Source organism: Bos grunniens, chromosome 3 (genome assembly GCF_055505025.1).
Source record: "Bos grunniens cultivar Pamir isolate PY7600 chromosome 3, Bosgru_T2T1.0, whole genome shotgun sequence".
Lineage (NCBI taxonomy): Eukaryota > Metazoa > Chordata > Mammalia > Artiodactyla > Bovidae > Bos > Bos grunniens.
The window spans coordinates 106,147,573-106,165,954 of record NC_141167.1 but is presented as its reverse complement, the minus strand read 5'-3'; the positions used below and the strand labels follow the sequence as shown (position 1 = coordinate 106,165,954).

The window sequence follows — 18,382 nt, the reverse complement described above, 5'->3', positions numbered from 1 at the left end:
GGAACCCCTTACGTTTGTGTAACATTTTACGATCTTCCAGTGTTTTCAGCTGTGTGTTTTATCACGTACTATTTCACCTTTATAGACTCCTACACATTTTAAGGCAGGCAAAGGCCATCACTGACTAGTTGAGGAAACTGAGGCTCGGAAAGATGATGGTATTCAGCATCCAGAGGGCAGGGGTAGCCTCAGTAGGGCTGGGTTCACACCACCTTATTCCTTCCCCACACCTCATTGTCCAACTGTCCTGGGTATAAAGGAAAAGCCCTGGGCCCAAAGTGCTGAATTTGCTGTGGGCAAATGGAGGGGAGTGTGTATGGAGAAGGGAAAGGAAGAGGGTGGAGAAGGGCAGCTCCTTCCCTCCCCACAGCCCTTGGGGAGAGGGAGGTGAGAGGGGAGGGGCCCAGGTCGGGCTGACGGGATCAGTCTTCCGGGTCTGCAGCCCGCCCTGGCCTGTCCCTGCAGGCAGTAGATGTCCAGATAATGGCTCACTTTTCACTTCACCAAACATTTTTTAAGGTCAGGTGTTTGTTTATCAGGTACTCTGTTGGGCACTGCAGGGGCTTCCGAGGTAGCTCAGTGGTAAAGAACTCGCCTGCCAATGCAGGAGACAGAAGATGTGGGTTTGATCTCTCAGTCGGAAAGATCCCCTGGAGAAGGGAATGGCTAACCCCTCCAGTATTCTTGCTTGGAGAATCCCATGGACAGAGGAGCCTGGCGGGCTACAGTCCATGGGGTGGCAAAGAGTCAGACATGACTGAGTGACTAAGCAGTGAGGTACTGCAGGGAAAGCTGGATAAGGCAACCTGTGAGCAGGGGAGCAGTGCCCTCGAGAGCTGGGTCTGAGTCCTAGCTGTGAAAACCTGGAAAAGATGTTTGATGACACAGAGCCTCCATTGTTTTCATCTGTAAAATGGGGGCAGGAGTGCTTTTTTTCCCTGGAATTATCATTTGGATCAAAGGAAATAACAGCTGTGAGGGGCCTGGTGGGGACCAGACTGTCAGTAAGGACTGGTGTGTGTTTTTCTTTACCTGGGCTGACTGGGGAGAAATGTGCTGTGAAGAGATGGCGGTGAAGAGCAGGAGCCTTCAGGATCCAGGAAAGGCAAGGTGGGAGGAGTCTTAGGAACACAAATATTTGTTCTGCCAGGCAGTACTTGACAAATGCCCGAGGGACACAGCAGCCAAGAGCTCTGAGGTGCAGGGGGACAGAGGTGAATGGGGGAAAAAATCCTTTTGAGGGTTCCCCAGGTAGAGATGGTGGGCAAGGGCATTCCATGCCCAGGGAGACAATACGGGCCCCTCTCCCCTGATCTGCAGGGGCAAGGGGAAGGAGACGGGGAGAGAATCTGTCCCCTTCCATGTTCTTTATTGCTCCTCCGGCTCCATCTTGTCCCCTCCTTCACCCTCTTCATCCACTGACTGTGGGTCAGTCACTGCTGGGTCCTAGGGATCCTGAGCTGGGTCTTAAAGAGGTGTAGGGATTGATGGGGGAAAGGCACGCAGCATGGGAGGGTGACACAGCTCGGGGCTGGGCACAGGGAAGGCGGCTGGAACCACGCGGAGAGGAGGGGCAGGAGTGGGCACATCTCGGGAATATAGGCGGAAAGTGGTAAATACCTCAGGGTGTGCTTCTGGTGCCCTCTGACCCAGTGCTGTGTGACTGAAGAAAGAGCTCCTCACGTGGGTGTGAGTCCCCGTGTCGGGAGGAGTCTGGACAGACATCCTGGAGGAGGGCCTGTGGTGGTGTGGCTCACAGGGAAACTGCTTTTAACTGGACTTAGGACAGTCCAGACTGGGCTGGAGCAGGCGAACCCAGTATGGCCTCAGAGACAAGCGGAGGGGGTTGTATTTCCTTGGGGAATCCACCCTAGCCTGAGGGAAGGCAGAGAGAGAGGGGAGGTTTGGAGACCTGAGAGTGGATAGTGGGCAGGTTGCCCTGGGAAGAGTAACATCAGCTCGCGTTTATGAACATGTTTTCCATCCCAGGCTCATTGGAAGCACTTTGCATACATTAAACCCTTACACCTCACAATCATCATAAGAGATCAGGAGTATTATCATCCCTTCATTTTACAAATGAGCGAAGTGAAAGCGCAGAGAAGTTCCTAACTTCCCCAGGTCACACAGCTAGTGAGTGGTGAAGCCAGAATCTGAATCAAGGCAGTCCGGCCGGTCGGTCCCGATTTAACCACTGCACCATACTGTCCCACTGTTTCTAGAGAGAGGCCATTAGTGCAGCTCACTGGGGGCACAGAGAGAGGCAAGACCACTCTGGAAATTAGCTCTGCACGACATAGCAGCTGTGTGGAGGCGGCAGAAAGACAGAGTTGTTAGTTCATGTGGAGCCCAGGTGGGAGGCAGGGCCATGAAAGCCTCCAGATAAAACCCTTGCTCTCCCAGTCTTTTCTGTTAGAGCTCGGTCAATGAGGTGCTTCAACCCAGGCCTCTTGCTATGTATAAAGGAAGGACCCAGAGATGTGAGGAGTTAGAATTCATTTTTTCTTAGACCCTTCTTTTGATCCTGGCTGTAGTTCTCTACGTTGGGCTGCCCCACGTACTTTGATCCCTGCCCATCTCCCAAGGTAGGTTCCCAGCCTTTCCGTCCATTGTGTGAACTACTGGAATTCCTTCCAATAAATCATTTTTTCTGCTTTAAGTACAGTCAGTTTCTGTCACTGGCAAGCCAGAACCTGGATGGGTACAGAGCGAGTTGCTGATGATAACAGGGTCTAAAGCCTGGGAGACTAGAAGGGTCATTTGCTGTTGTGTGCTTTGGGGGACGTTCTGTTTCAGGAGGTTAAGTTTAAAGTGCTTGGAAAAGCCTGGAGAATGGATTGAGAAGAAGTTTCTTACTAGGGACTGAGCCTGAGGACAGTGCTTTGAGCTAGAAATGTGGTGATGAAGCAGAGGATTAGGGTTTGAAGCCCTGGAATTGATGTGGGAGAGCTGACTTGAACAGTGCCTGCAGGGAGCCAGGCAGGAATCATGAAAGAGTGAGGGAGCCCAGGTTTATTTGTCAGGAAGGCCAAATACAGGCTTCAGGCGAGCATCCCATCACTGTAGTCATCCCCGAAGAAGGAGAACATCTTTAATGTTTCAGTAAGAGCACAAGGAGAACTCGCATTGTCTTCATTGGGTCACATTCCCATCCCCAGACCAATCCCTGTGGCTGGGGGCTACGTGCTGCGGCAGGCTGGGACAGGCTGGGACAGGCTCAAAACACTGGCTGGCTAACAGACCTGGGAGGTGGACTGAGGATGAAGCGCGGGGTCCCACAGGAAAACTGGGCTTCTGTTCCCAGAAGGGAAAATGGAAGCTGGGCAAGCATACAGGCAGATGTCCTCAAGAGGAGCTTGGTAGCTTGAGAGGTTTTCAGAATGGAGGGAAGGATCTTTTTTGGATGAAGAAATCTGGGCCCGGTTATAGATAAAGAGAAGAAAACTATTGGAGAGGGCCTGGAAATACATTGTGGAAACTGAAGAAGCAGGCCCCAGGAAGGATGTGTGGGGATGGGGTTCAGGAAGGAGGGTAGGAGTTCGTCTTGGCCAAGGGAGGAACAGCTATTTGTGAGTGGAGGCAGGTAGGGAGATAACGGTGGGAAGAGGCTGAGAGGTATTGGAAGGAAGTTGTGAGATCCTGTTCCCAGGCCTCACCCAGGCTAAGAGCTTGGGCTTTGGAGGCTGATTATAGAGATTCAAATTCTAACTCTGTCACTTAGTAGGATGTGACCCTGGTGCCTCAGTTTCCTCTTTTAATTCAATGAGGATGATAATAACAGGGCCCACCCACAGGATCACGGAGAGGATTAAATGAGATAATGTATGCAAAGTACTTAGAAAAGCTGGTGTGTCTGGCATATGGAAAAACCTCAGGATTAGCTATTATGATGGTAATTATTATGATTTCTATTACAGAGGGCTCACAGTGACAGTAATGAATTCCAGCACAACTGGCTCTGGCTCCTACCTGCTGACATTGGACCTCCAGCCCCCTGCCAAGTCCCCCTCAAATATTGCTGATGGTCCCCACAGGCCGTTGCACGTGGGCTCATCATCGTGTCTGTGCGCGCTGCGCGGCAGATGTTCTGCTGGGTGCAGGGTTTTTCTGCTGGTGGGGTGTGGGGCGGCAGGCATCTCCCTCTCCTCTCCAGTGTCACCTCCATCAGGGGATCGGGAAGGTCCCTGAGAAAGGCCGCTGGCGTCTCCACGTGATGTTTGGTGAGTCAGTTCTTCAGTTTTCATTCCGCAACTACTTCCGTCTATGAGGCCCGACAGGCTTCCCTGGGGCTAGACTGAGGATGGTTGGCATATTCGCCACCTTGCCATACGCCTCTCTGAGGACAGCAGCTTTGCCACGAAGCCTTTGGGGAGCTTGTTCAGCCCCTCCAGCAAGGGCCCTCCTGTGAGGTGTTCTCTCCCGGCTGCTTGGTGATTGCCAGCCCCCGTGCACACACAAGGTTCTTGGTGAGTGACCTCCTGCAGCCCCTCCTGCCACAGCAGCCCAGCCCAGCCCCTCAGCAGAAAGCTCAGGCAAAGAGCTCTGCCCCAGGCCAGGGCAGCCAAGGATAAGGGTGAGGGGGCCGAGGACACAGCTGTCAATCTCCGGCACCAGGCAGAGCTGGGCCCCTGGCAAGGCGGGTGGGGGTGGGCCCTGTCTCCAGTTCTGTGCTCAGCTTAGTCTCCAGAGGCCTGGAATCAGCCCCGAGGCACCAAGGCCCTTTGTTGTTGTTCGGTCACTAAGTGTCTGTGTCAGAAGCACACCAGGCTTCCCTGTCCCTCACTATCTCCCTTATCAAAGGCCCTTATCAAACCCAGTTATCTGCCTTCTGCCCCCACCCTTCTACTAGGCAAGGACAGATCCGAGACCTCCTCCTCCCTCCGCCTAGTCTCTGTCTCTTCCCACACTCCTGTTTTAAACAGAACTCTCTCCTCGTCCTTCCAAAAAAGAAAAAAAAAAAATCCTCACGTGTCATTAGGTGTACCTGGGTCCTCTGTAGACGTGGAGAAGGGGAGGGTGCTGGGAGGGAGGCAGTGCCTGACACCACCCAGCCGGTGACAGTGCCCCTCCAGAAAAGGTTAATTAACCTTCAGCTCAGTTTAGTTGCTCAGTCACGTCCCACTCTTTGTGACATCATGGACTGCACCCCCAGGCCTCTCTGTCCATCACCAACTCCTGGAGCTTGCTCAAACTCATGTCCATTGAGTCGGTGATGCCACCCAACCATCTCATGCTCTGTCGTCCCCTTCTCCTCCTGCCTTCAATCTTTCCTAGGATCAGGGTCTTTTCCAATGAATCAAGGTCTTTTCTAATTGACTTTAGAACCGGTAGGTACTCTACAGGGACGGAAAGTAGCTCTGTGGTTTCCTGGGATAGGGGCTGAGGGCAGGGCTGGGGATACTGACTGGAAGAGAGGCATGAAGGAACTCTCTTGGGAGATAGAAATGTTCTTTATCTTGACTGGGTGGTGATTACAGGGATTGACTTAAAGTCAATCATATGACTATTATTGTGTGCAAATTATACTTCTCTAAAGGTGATTAAAAGGGCTTCTCTGCTGGCTCAGTGGTAAAGAATCCACTTGCCAATGCAAGGGATGTTGGTTTGATCACTGGGTTGGGACGGTCCCCTGGAGAAGGAAATGACAACCCACTCCCATATTCTTGCTGGGGTAATCTCATGGACAGAGGAACCTGGCAGGCTACAGTCCATGGGGTCACAAAGAGTCAGACATGATTGAGTGACTGAATAAAGACAACAACAAGGGTGATTAAAAAATACAACAAATAACAGCCAAGTTAACTGGAGACTCTGGTTTGTGAACCAGTGAGAGGGACAGTAAATGAAGCAGCCAGGGGGGCTCCTGAGGGTCTCCTGCAGATAAAGACACTGGGCCAGAAGCTGGGGGACTGAGAGGGGTTCATCTCAGCCAGCACCCTCCAGGTGCCCCAGCCTCTGCTCTGAGGTCCTTTCCTTTGCCCACAGCCACCCTCATTCATTCTAGGAACTGTCCAACTCATGGTAGGAAACTATATCCTTGAGAAGTTTCCTCATAAGTCTACCAGGAGCCTGATAAATAGTTTTGTCCTGGGATGCTTGTGTGGCTCACGTCCTGAACAAGGAACGCTGCTTCTGTCCCATCGGCTACTGGGAGTGCCTATAAAATAAACACGACTGAAAAAGCCAGTGTTCACAGAAGACACAGATGAAATGAAAAAAAGAAAAATCAAAATAAACAAAACCCCCTACATCCCCCCTGAGCCTCACATAGAACAAGCAAGATCCCCGAGCTGGGTGGGATGTAGAGCAGGCCTGTTTGGGGTGATATTTATATAAGGGTCTTGGTTCCTCCCTCAGGCGAGTAAAGCAAGTTGTAAAATTTGAAGGCACATTTTAAAATTGTTTAAAATCCTCCAAATGTGTTTCCTGTCTGGCACTGCGTATGGGGACTCGGTAATATGTGTGCCTGTGTGGCCTGGAGTATGTGTTAATGAGGGCGTTTAGAGGTAGTGATGCCGAGGAGCCCACGAGAATCAGGGGCAAGAAAGGAGTCTGTTGTTGGCCAGGGTATGTGTTTCTCTCGATGGAATGTGTGTAAAGGGCCCGGGGACCCGGGAGGGTGGTTTAGTCTGGGAAATTAGTATCTTTTTAAAAAACCACCCTGCTTGTGCGTCATTAGTTAAAAGGCCTAGAGGGGTAATCATGCAGGTATGTGATTTTTTACTTCTGAAGCGAGTAGGTGTGATGATATTTGACAACATAGAATAATTAGAGTGTCGCCATACACATTTTGATCAATTAGATGCTGATCGGTCCTCCTGCACACCATGGCCTTCTACCTTTGCTTAAGCTGTTCCCTCTGCCTGGATGCCTTCACCAGCTGTCAGAGTCCTAGTCATCCTTCCCAGCTGGCTCGGTACCACCTCCCCGCAGTGTGAATTAATCACTCCCTCTTCTAGGCCCCCATGACATTTTGTCTTTTACAATGTTTACTTCGTTCCTTCCTTTCTGAAATTTAGCTGAATATGTGTCCGTTCCCTGTCACACATCCTTGGAGGGCAGAACTGACTTGGCTCTCAGAGTCTTCCTTGCAGTCTGTGCCCAGAGTGGGCTCTTGGATAGTGTTTGCGGAATTAAGCTGCGTGTTTTTTTTGTTTTTTTTTTAAAGAAGATTACTTTGCAGCAAATAAAGACCCTGCATTGGCACAGAACTAATTTGATAAAAGCCATCACACTTTAGGATATCTTTATTTCATACTCTTTGAACTTTGCCTCATTTAGAGTGTTGCTGTAATTACACTGCATATGGAACCAGTGGAATTCAAAATCTGATTTGAAGAAAATGTGGTATTAGGTTATTGTAGTTCTGATATATAACGTTTATCTTCTTAGGGAATCAATCCTTTGTTTTGGGATAGCTTTTGTGGGAGGGCAAGATGACCTGTGGTAAATTTGTCTTTATAATGAAATTTCCTGGCATCTGACTGATGAAGGATGCTGACACTCTGGCAACTGGGCACCGTTCCCTGCTGTGGTTTCTGGGATGGATAACATGGAACTCAAAACTGAGAATGGAAAAAACACTTGATTTGTATGAATAATTGAAAGGCACCCCCAAATGTATCCTGGTTAAATAGAAATGTTAAAGGGAGGGGCAATCTATAAGCCTAGCTGCTGTATTCAGCTCTCAAAAAAAAAAAAAAATTATGAAAAACAAAAATTGAAGGCTCCTGAGTGTTCAGAAGTGAGGCTGTGTTGGAACAGAGCTGGAACAGATGCGTGGGGTGGGCTCTCTCATGAAGGTGGGTATTCACGCTTTTTTCCTTTGCTTCCTGGCTGCCCCCTGGGAGGATGTGGTGCTTGCAAAGAGACAGGTGCTTAGGAGCCAGGCAGACGGGGTGGGGGTGGGGTGGGGATTTAAGGGGTCTCAAGTCTCAATTCTTGAGTCTTGAGTCTCAGTTCCCTCATCTGCAGCCGTAATAGAATCTGCCTGCAATGCAGGAGACCTGGGTTCGATCCCTGAGTCAGGAAGATCCCCTGGAGGAGGGGACGGCTACCTATTCCAGTATTCTTTCCTGGAGAATTCCATGGTCAGAGGTGGGCTACAGTCCATGGGGTCGTAGAGTCAGACATGACCGAGTAACTAACACTTTCACTTTCTTTACAAGAGTTCGGGATACTCCTGTAAATTGCTCAGCACAGCACCTGACAGATGTAAATACATGTGTGGTAGCTCTTCCACTTAACTTGTGGGGGATCCCCCATCTTCTTCTTCCAGCCCATCTATGCTACCTTTTCTTCCAGATTAGGCTTACCTGATTTAGCAAATAAAAATGGGGCATGCCAAATTAAATTGGAATTTCAGATAAACAATGAAGAATATTTCAGTATAAGTATGTCCTGTGTAATATTTGGGACATACGTACACTAAGAAAGTATTCATTGCTTATCTGAAATTCCAGTCCAACTAGGGGTTCTGTAGTTTATCTAACAACTCTATGTCAAGTTGCAATTTCCTTCGCAAAGTCTCCCGGGTCAACTTAGTGAGCCTCACCCTTTGAACTCCTGTAAACTTTCATGACTTTGATATTTGTTTGACATCTAGGAAACAGTACCACTTTTACTTATTATCAGTAATAACAGTGACCTCTTGCTGAGCATCTGTAATGTGTCAGGCATGTAGGGTTACACAACCTGCCAGATTAGCCCTCACACTAACCTTGCATGGCTGGAATTAACATCATCAGAGAGGCCTAAGGGGCATGAATACCACCCAGCTGGTACACGGTGGCACCATCCTTTCAGTCCATGTGGGCAGGAATGAAGCCATGCCCATGCTGCCGCTCCCTAGGTTTCTGCCAGTGCCTGGCCCACAGCGGCAGCTGCCCACATTTATTGTTATGGATGGTGGTGCCCCAAAGGAGCACCAAGCAGTATCAGAATTGATTTGGGGCTGGACTTCCTTGCAAGTGCAGTGGTTAAGACTCCATGTTTCCTTCCACTGGATGGAGTGTGGGTTCGATCCCTGCTTGGGGAACTAAGATTTCCAAGAGCCACACCAAAAAAAAGAGTCCTAAACAACATCAAGATAGAGACATGGGTTTTCAGACAAGATCAAGGAAGTTTCTAGACTTGTAGAAACGTCTCAAGTGCCGTTTGCTTTAGTGTGTGGATAACTTAGCTTTGTTCATTCCAATACTGTGAAACTCATCACCAAGCAAAATCTTCTCTGACACCACCTGCTGTAGAGCCTGGTGTAGGATGCTTAGTGTCTGCCTAGCATGTGGCAGAGACCTGGGGCTGGCCCGGACCGAGGATACCCATACTCCTCTGGGGTTTTTGTTTTTGGTTTAAGCTCAGGAAGCAACTATAGGAAGCTATGGTCCTTTTTGCAAAGATGTTAGGCATAACTGAGCAGCCTTTTCCAATCTCCAATCTCCACGGGTGTTCTTCACCCAGGCACAGAGGATCTGGGAGTGGGGGTGAGGGCAGATAGATTTATGATCACCAAATGGAAATGCAGCTCCTTTGTGGTTTGGACCTCAATTATCATATTAATGTTACTTCCTTGCTTGTGCTCCGAAGATAGACAAATGCATCATGGTCAAGCACATTTTGTTCCCAGGGTAGAAAGAAGTGACTGATAAGCGTGGATGGTTATAGCTGTGAATACATCTGAGCAAGGGGGTGGACCTTCACCTTCATAGGCTGGCTGCTGCTTTCTTCTTATTCCCTTTTTGTCTATTTTCATTCCCATTCTAACATATGTATTCTGGGGAGCTGCTTTTTTTTAATACAATTTTTCTAACACCAAAAATATTTTGTATTGTGGTATAGCTAGCTGATTAACAATGTTGTGACAGTTTGAGGTGAACAGTGAAGGGACTCAGCCATACACATACATGTATCCATTCTCCCCCAAACTCCCCTCCCATCCAGGCTGGCACATAACATTGAACAGAGTTCCATGTTGGGGAACTGTTCTATAAGTGGATGGGAGAGTGAAGGTACCAATCTTTCCTCATGATTACCAAAGAGTAGGTATCATCTCCATACTAGAGTGGGAAGAAAGTGAAAGTGTTCGCTCAGTCGAGTCTTTGCCACCCCATGGACTGTAGCCCACCAGGCTCCTCTGTCCATGGAATTCTCCAGGCAGGAATACTAGAGTGGGTGGCCATTCCCTTCTCCAAGGGGTCTTCCTGACCAGGGATCGAATCCGGGTCTCCTATGTTGCAGTTAGATTCTTTACCATCTGAGCCACCAGAGTGGGGATCAGTTCAGTTCAGTTCAGTTCAGTCACTCAGTCGTGTCCGACTCTTTGCGACCCCATGAATCGCAGCACGCCAGGCCTCCCTGTCCATCACCAACTCCTGGAGTTCACCCAGACTCATGTCCATCGAGTCAGTGATGCCATCCAGCCATCTCATCCTCTGTCATCCCCTTCTCCTCTTGCCCCCAACCCCTCCCAGCATCAGAGTCTTTTCCAATGAGTCAACACTTCTCATGAGGTGGCCAAAGTACTGGAGTTTCAGCTTTAGCATCATTCCTTCCAAAGAAATCCCAGGGCTGATCTCCTTCAGAATGGACTGGTTGGATCTCCTTGCAGTCCAAGGGACTCTCAAGAGTCTTGGGGTTAAAAGCCTTTCCAGTCTGGCAAATCTGTAGATGGTGGAGCTGGGACTGGAACTCTGTCTGACCTTGAATCCTCAGCTTTTTCTGTAGTGATGCACAAATCCTGTCCTTCAAAAAGACTTGGGGAAACATAAGGGGTTAATCACACATGTCTGTTTCTTAAAACCATACTAGAATGACTGTGAATCATTATATAATAATAATTACATAGCTCCTTCAAGTATGAGAGGTTTAGCACATTTTGAAAGATAAGCAACAGGTGAAGGAGTGGGAACTGATTTTTTGAGAAATGAAAAAGCTCTAAGGCGGGTGCCTGCAGAATGAACTCTTGCCAAAGGGTTTTGGAAGAGTATGGCATCTCTCAAGGCACAGTCTGGCCCAGGGCTGGTAATGGAGATGGCTTTAGAGAAGGGGGCAGTTAGGCACCCAGCTCTTTCCTGCATCCTCATAAGTTAAACAACTATACCCCTGCAAGCCCTACCCGTAGACAGCCAGGGACTCCCTACTCACACATTTATATCTAACCCAAAGCTCATCTTAATCATCACACTTGCAGGTCTACTGCTTATGTGACAACTCCATCAGGGAATCTGATTGGCATCTCATACACTTGGGATGGCCAAAACACACTCTTAATTTCTACCCCTAAACCCAGTCCTCACCCAGCAACTCCTTCCTCAGCAAATGGCACCACCTAATTGCCAAAACCGAAACAAAGTGAAAGAGGAGTTGTCTTTGACTGTCGTGTCTCTCCCAGTCCTCGTCGAATCTTGTCAGGTCTGCCTTCCAGAATCTGACCTCAACCACTTGGGCAGGGCCACCATCACCTCTCACCTGGATCTAGGTCATAGCCTCCCCTAGGGGCTCCCAGCTTCCACTCTCACTCCTATAATCCTGTTCTGTACACGACCACCAAGAGATCCTTTTCGATTTTATCCTGGGCTCCCTGGCCAAACCCTCCTGTGGCCCCAGTCACACAGTACAATTCAGGTTCTCACTGTGGTCTATCAGCCTCTTCATTAATCTGGCCCCTGGCTCCTTCCTCCATCTTATCTCAAACTGTTTTCCTCCTTACTCACCATTGTCCAGCCACACTGGCTTTCTTGATGCTCTTTGACCTCCTTAACTATACTGTTGCCTCAGAGAATTTGTACTTTGAACGTCAGGCTGGAAGACTTTTCCCCAAGATATACACTTAGTCAGTCACTATGTTGCCTCCATTGAGATGTCTTTTATGATAACTAACCTGCATGAGCTAGAAAGGTCACATACATGCACTCCTACTCATCTTCATCCTCTTATTTTGCTTTATTTTTCCTCATAGCACCTGTCATTATTTGACATTTATATATACACATATCAGTTTGGTTCAGTTCAGTCACTCAGTTGTGTCTGACTCTCTGCAACCCCATGAATCGCAGCACGCCAGGCCTCCCTGTCCATCACCAGCTCCCGGAGTTCACTCAGACTCACGTCCATCGAGTCGGTGACACCATCCAGCCATCTCATCCTCTGTCATCCCCTTCTCCTGCCCCCAATCCCTCCCAGCATCAGAGTCTTTTCCAATGAGTCAACTCATGAGGTGGCCAAAGTACTGGAGTTTCAGCTTTAGCATCATTCCTCCCAAAGATCACCCAGGCCTGATCTGCTTCAGAATGGACTGGTTGGATCTCCTTGCAGTCCAAGGGACTCTCAAGAGTCTTCTCCAACACTACAGTTCAAAAGCATCAATTCTTCGGCGCTCAGCTTTCTTCACAGTCCAACTCTGACATCCATACATGACCACTGGAAAAACCATAGCCTGACTAGATGGACCTTTGTTGGCAAAGTAATGTCTCTGCTTTTGAATATGCTATCTAGGTTGGTCATAACTTTCCTTCCAAGGAGTAAGCGTCTTTTAATTTCATGGCTGCAGTCACCATCTGCAGTGATTTTGCACACACACACACACACACACACACATATATATGGATCTTCCCTGGATTGGGAAGATCTGCTGGAGAAGGAAATAGCAACTCAACTCCAGTATTCATGCCTGGGAAATCCCATGGACAGAGGAGCCTGGCGGACTACAGTTCATGGGGTCACAAAGAGTCAGATATGATGTAGAGACTGAGCAAGCATGTATATATTAATATATATATTCTTTTCTGTTTATGTTTCTTCTCAGTAGATTTGAAGTTTCATGAGTCAAGGACTCTTTCCCCCTACTGCAGGGAACATTGCTGGGAAGATAGAATTTGAAAAAATAATCTAGCCTTAGGAACACCAGGCAAAAATAGGTAAAAGAAGCATATGAATAAAAATAATCTGTGTACTGAATGATGCAACCCCTTGCGTCTTTCCCTACCTGCTTCCTGAAAGCTAAGGTTGCACTCCCAGGAACAAAATTAGAGCATTCTTTTCTGGAAAAAGTTCCAGAGAATGGTCCCAAAGAAAAGGCTAACCTTTCAGAAAAGACAAGAAAGCCTCTACTCAGGGCTGTTAGTCACTCAGTCATGTCTGACTCTTCGTAACCCCATGAACTGTAGCCCGCCAGGCTCCTCTGTTCATAGGATTTCCCAGGCAAGAATACTGGAGTGGCTTGCCGTTCTCTTCTTCAGAGGATTTTCCTGACCCAGAGATCAAACCCAGGTCTCCTGCATTGCAGGCAGATTCTTTGGGGCTTCCCTGGTGGCTCAGAGGTTAAAGCGTCTGCCTCCAGTGTGGGAAACCTGGGTTCAATCCTGGGTTGGGAAGATCCCCTGGAAAAGGAAATGGCAACCCACTCCAGTATTCTTGCCTGGAGAATCCCATGGACAGAGGAGCCTGGTAGGCTACGATCCATGGGGTTGCAAAGCATTGGACACGACTGAGCGACTTCACTTTCTTTTCTTTCTTTACCATCTGAGCCACCAGGGAAGCTCTAGATGTCCTTCTTTCCCTCCCTCTTTGCTTCTGTCCTTCACTCCTTCCATTTTCCCCTCCCTTTCTTCCTTCTACAAATATTTGTTGAGCATCTACTAGGTGCCAATCTACGAGGTGCTCTATTTGTAAACAAAGCTGATGTAGACTGTCAGTACAAATTGGCACTCGCCATGGGCACTTGCCATCTCCTCTACAAGGACTAAATCATGTGCTGCTGCAGCTGCGGACCTTCAGCACCCGCTGGAAGGAGTTCAAGGTGGAGAGCAGAAATGAGGCAGTCTGCTGGTGAGGGTGGCGGTGGGGGAGGGGCACTGGCAAGACAGGTCTTCGGACAGTTAGATATTTTCAGGAGCCTGTTTTATGAGCCCAATTCTGGTATCTCCCTATATCTAGAAAAACACTAAAATCCTTCATGGTGATGACTGTTCCTCGTGACTAGAAAAAGCTTCACAAGACTAGTAGAAACCTTCTGGAAAAATATTTGCTTGGTTCCACGTACTCCCCCTTCACCAAAATCACGTATATACTGACCTTTCCCCTCCGCTGCCTCTTTGGAGTAGTTTCTCAGGGCTAAATCTGAGATGCAGTCCTCATTTTTCCCCAAATAAAATTTATCTTACAACATTCACATTGTGCTTTTTTTTTTTTTTTAGGTCAACAAGATCTTTGCCTTGAAGAGCTAGTATTCTGTTGGGGTGCAATCAGGACCCAGCTAGTACATACAGGTACCCAACAGATATTTTTGTGCCTCATGTTGAAGTATGAATGGATATCCAAGGATCAGCAGGCGTTTGAGGAGGGACCCAGTGGGAAATAGAGATAAAGCACATGTTGTTGTTCAGCTGCTCAGTCATGTCCTACTCTTTGTGACCCCATGGACTACAGCATGCCAGGCTTCCCTGTCCTTCACCATCTCCCAGAGCTTGTTCAAACTCATGTCCATTGAGTCGGTGATGCCATCCAAACATCTCATCCTCTGTGGTCCTCTTCTTCTCCTGCCTTCAATCTTTCCCAGCAGCAGGGTCTTTTCCAACAAGTCGGCTCTTCACATCAGGTGGTCAAAGTATTGGAGCTTCGGCTTCAGCATCAGTCCTTCCAATGAATATTCAGAACTGATTTCCTTTATGTTTGACTAGTTTGATCTCCTTGCTGTCCAAGAGACTCTCAAGAGTCTTCTCCAACACCACAGTTCAAAAGCATCAATTCTTTGGCGCTTAGCCTTCTTTATGGTTCAACTCTCACATCCATACATGACTACTGGAAAAACCATATCTTTGACTGGATGGATAGTATGAATGGATAGCCAAGGATCAGCAGGCATTTGAAGAGGGAAACAGAAACAGTGGGAAAAAGAAAGAGAGAAAGCACATGGAGAAAAAGAAATCACAAAGAAAATAAGAAATGTTTCAAAAATGGTAACTAATATTTTTCAAGAAGAGAAGATACATGAAATAACAAGATCATATTAAAAAGCAATTAGAAATGTAATCAGAAATTAGATATAGTGAAAACAATTAACCAAAGGAATGGAAAGTCTAGCTGAGGAAATCTCTACAAAAGCAAAAGAAAACAAGGCATTGGGCAGTAGGGGAGGAAATATAAAAATTAGAGCGACAACCCAGGAGACTAATATATCCAACTAATAAGGGAAAGGAGATGGGAGGAAGCTATCAAAGAAATAATGAGGGCTTCCCAGGTGGAGCTAGTGATAAAGAATCTGCCTACCGATGCAGGAGACCCAAGAGAGGCAGGTTCTATCCCTGGGTCAGGAAGATCCTCTAGACTAGAAAATGGCAACTTGCTTCAGTATTCTTGCCTGGAAAATTCCATGGACAAAGGAGCCTGATGGGCTAGAGTCCATGGGGCCACAGACAGAAGCGACTGAGCACATTCTATCAAAGAAATAATACTAGAAACTTCGTAAGAACCAAAATTTTAGAAAACTGAAAGCGTTAATCTCTCAGTCACATACGACTGTTTGTGACCACATGGACTGTAGCCCATCAGGCTCCTCTGTCCATGGGATTCTCCAGGCAAGAATACTGGAATGGGTTGCCATGCCCTCCTCCAGGGGGTCTTCCTGACCCAGGGATCGAACTGCATTGCAGGCAGATTCTTTACCATCTGAGCCACCAGGGAAGCCCCAAAATTTTAGAGGGAGAGTGATAAAAGATTTGCATTCACACAAAGGATCAGGAATTAGTCTTAGATTTCACAGTAGCAATGCTAGAAACTAGGAGACCTTGATATCCTAAGGGAAAATGTTTCCCAACATAAAATTCTACTCCAGGCAAGCTAGCAATTAAGGATGGGATTAGGATCACGAGCACTTCAAGACACTTAAACACATAAAGCAAAACAAACGTTTCTCAGGAAGTTCTTGGAAATATGTCCACAAAGAAGAAGTAAACAGAGAGAACGGGACATGGGATCCAGGAAACAGGGCTCTAACACAGGAAAAAGGGGAAGGGAATTCTCAGACTGTCGGTGAAGGTAAACCCAAAGGTGTAGCTGTGCAGCAGAACCAAGGGCCAACCAACCCAGATTAGAGTAGCAGAGTGAAGGACTCCAGAAGGCTGTCTCCAGGAAAAAGGGTGCTGCCAAGCTACTGGGTGAGTACGACCACATTGAGAGGAAGAGGGTTTGGGGATAAGTGAGTAATCAGAAAAAGAAAATAAAAATAAGTCCAGACAATATTTTAAATTGACGTTCATTTTTTAACAAGTCACACATTCACATGGAGGAAAAATCAAAATGATATCAAAAGCAAAATAAATGGGCTTCCCTGGTGGCACAGGCAGATAGGAATCTGCCTGCCAACCCAGGAGACCTGGGTTCAATCCCTGATCCGGGAAGATCCCACATGATGGGAGAAGTTAAGTCTGTTTGCCGCAACTACTGAGCCTATGCTGTAGAGCCCAGGAGCCACAAGTACTGAGCCCATGTGCTGCGACTAGTGGAGCCTGTGTGCCTGAGAGCCCATCCTCTGCAATGAGAAGCCACTGCAGTGAGAGCCCTTGCACCGCAACTAGAGAAAAGCCCTCCCAGCAATGAAGTCCCAGCACAGCCAAAAAAAAAAGCAAAATTAGTGACTTTATGCACATGGTTTCCTCCCAAATAAGCACCCATATTATGTTAACTTCTCACAGACGCTTCTGATTTTTTTTTTTTCAGTTGTGGTAAAAAAACACATGAAGAATCTGCCTGCAGTGCAAGAGACACAGAAGATGTGGGTTCAGTCCTTGGGTTAAGAAGATTCCCCGGAGGATGAAATGGTAACTCACTCCAGTATTCTTTCCTGGAAAATTCCATGGGCAGAGGAGCCTGGCAAGCTATAGCCCATGGGGCGGCAAAGAGTCAGATAACTGAGTGACTGAGCATGCACAAAAAAACAAATAAAATTATTATCATAATCATTTTCAAGTGTGCAGTTCAGTATGTTAATTATATTCATATTAAGTTCCAGTATTTTTAAAATAAGGTTATGTGTCAATAGGAATAGACTCTTATTTTATTTAATTTTTGGGGGTGCAACGCAGCATGTTGGATCTTAATTCCACGAACCTGCGCTCCCTGCGTTGGAAGGTGGAGTTTTAACTACTAGACCCTGGGGAAGTCCTGATACTATCTTATTTTTTTCAATACTCTATATACATTGTTCTACACTTTGCTTTTTTTTAATTTTCCATTATGTCCTGGGGATCTTTCCATGGAAAGCTTCCTCATTCTTTTGTCAAGTGGCTTAGTGTTCCATTGTGTGGGTGTACCGTAGTTTATGTGACCAGCCTCTTTAGAAAGACCCTTGGTTTTTTCCAGTACTTTACTGTTGTAAATGAATGCCACAATGAATAACTATATACATACATCGTTTCAAGTGTGTGCTGCTATAGCTCCAGGACAAATTCCCTGAAGTGGGATTGCTGGGTGAGAGGGTAAATGCATTTGTAATTTTGCTTGATATCTCCAAATCCCGCTCCATGTGAGCTGTGCTGTTTTGCCATCCCACTGGCAATATATGAAAATGCCTGTTCCCTGAAGCCTCATTCACAGACTGTGTTGTAAACTCTTGGATTTTTGCCAAGCTGATAAATGAGAAATGCTATCTCAATGTAGTTTTAATTTTCATTTATCTTATGTGTGAGATTGAACATCTTTTTAATAATTTAAGAGCCATTTGCATTTCTTTTCTGTGAAATATTTATGTTCTTTGGCCATTTCTCTTCTGGGTTGTTGGTCTTTCCAGATAATTATTAACTACAAAGAAAATAAACAGTTTTTGAAGAAATAGAATGGACCATAGTATATTACTTGGCTCAACTGTGAATAATTACTACAGTTTCATAACTATCTAAATACTTAGCATCTATCTAAATGCTAAATATTGAATGAACTTTAAGTTGGGATTTAACGATATTGGGAAAGTAGCAGCACCATGCATGTGTTTGTGCACTGAGGGTTAAGACACGGAGAACTAAATCCTCACCTTTCAGACGAGAAAGTCATAGAGAAAGATTAAAAAAAAGAAAGCGCAAACAGCAGTACTTGCTAAGTCAGATTGTTTAGAAATATGAAGGTAAATATCAGAGAAAGCAACTAGAAATTTTGAGGGTGGTTGCCTCTGGGAGTAGGGACTGGGAATTAGGGAGGAGTGTGACAGGGGCTATTGTTTTTCAACAAAGTTATTTAGTCCTATTTGACTTTCTAAACTACGTAATGCATTCCTGTGATAAGACAAAATTCAGTTCAATTCAGTTCAGTCGCTCAGTCGTGTCCGACTCTTTGCGACACCATGAATGGCAGCATGCCAGGCCTCCCTGTCCATCACCAACTCCCAGAGTTTACT

At 46.8% G+C, this 18,382-nt stretch overlaps 1 long non-coding RNA gene across 5 annotated transcripts in view; it reads left to right on the top strand.

Annotated features, from left to right (window-relative positions):
* Positions 1–17,826, top strand: part of LOC147376633 (uncharacterized) — a 31,822-nt gene extending 13,996 nt beyond the window's left edge. For 4 of the 5 annotated variants that reach the window (XR_015161093.1, XR_015161094.1, XR_015161092.1 and 1 more), the window contains 2 exons: positions 14,193–14,264; positions 16,714–17,826. This is a non-coding gene — a long non-coding RNA (uncharacterized LOC147376633). Of the gene's footprint in view, positions 1–3,917; positions 4,467–14,192; positions 14,265–16,713 lie in introns of all 5 variants that reach the window. The other variant, XR_015161095.1, reaches the window with a different exon arrangement.
* Positions 17,827–18,382: the final 556 nt, after the last annotated feature.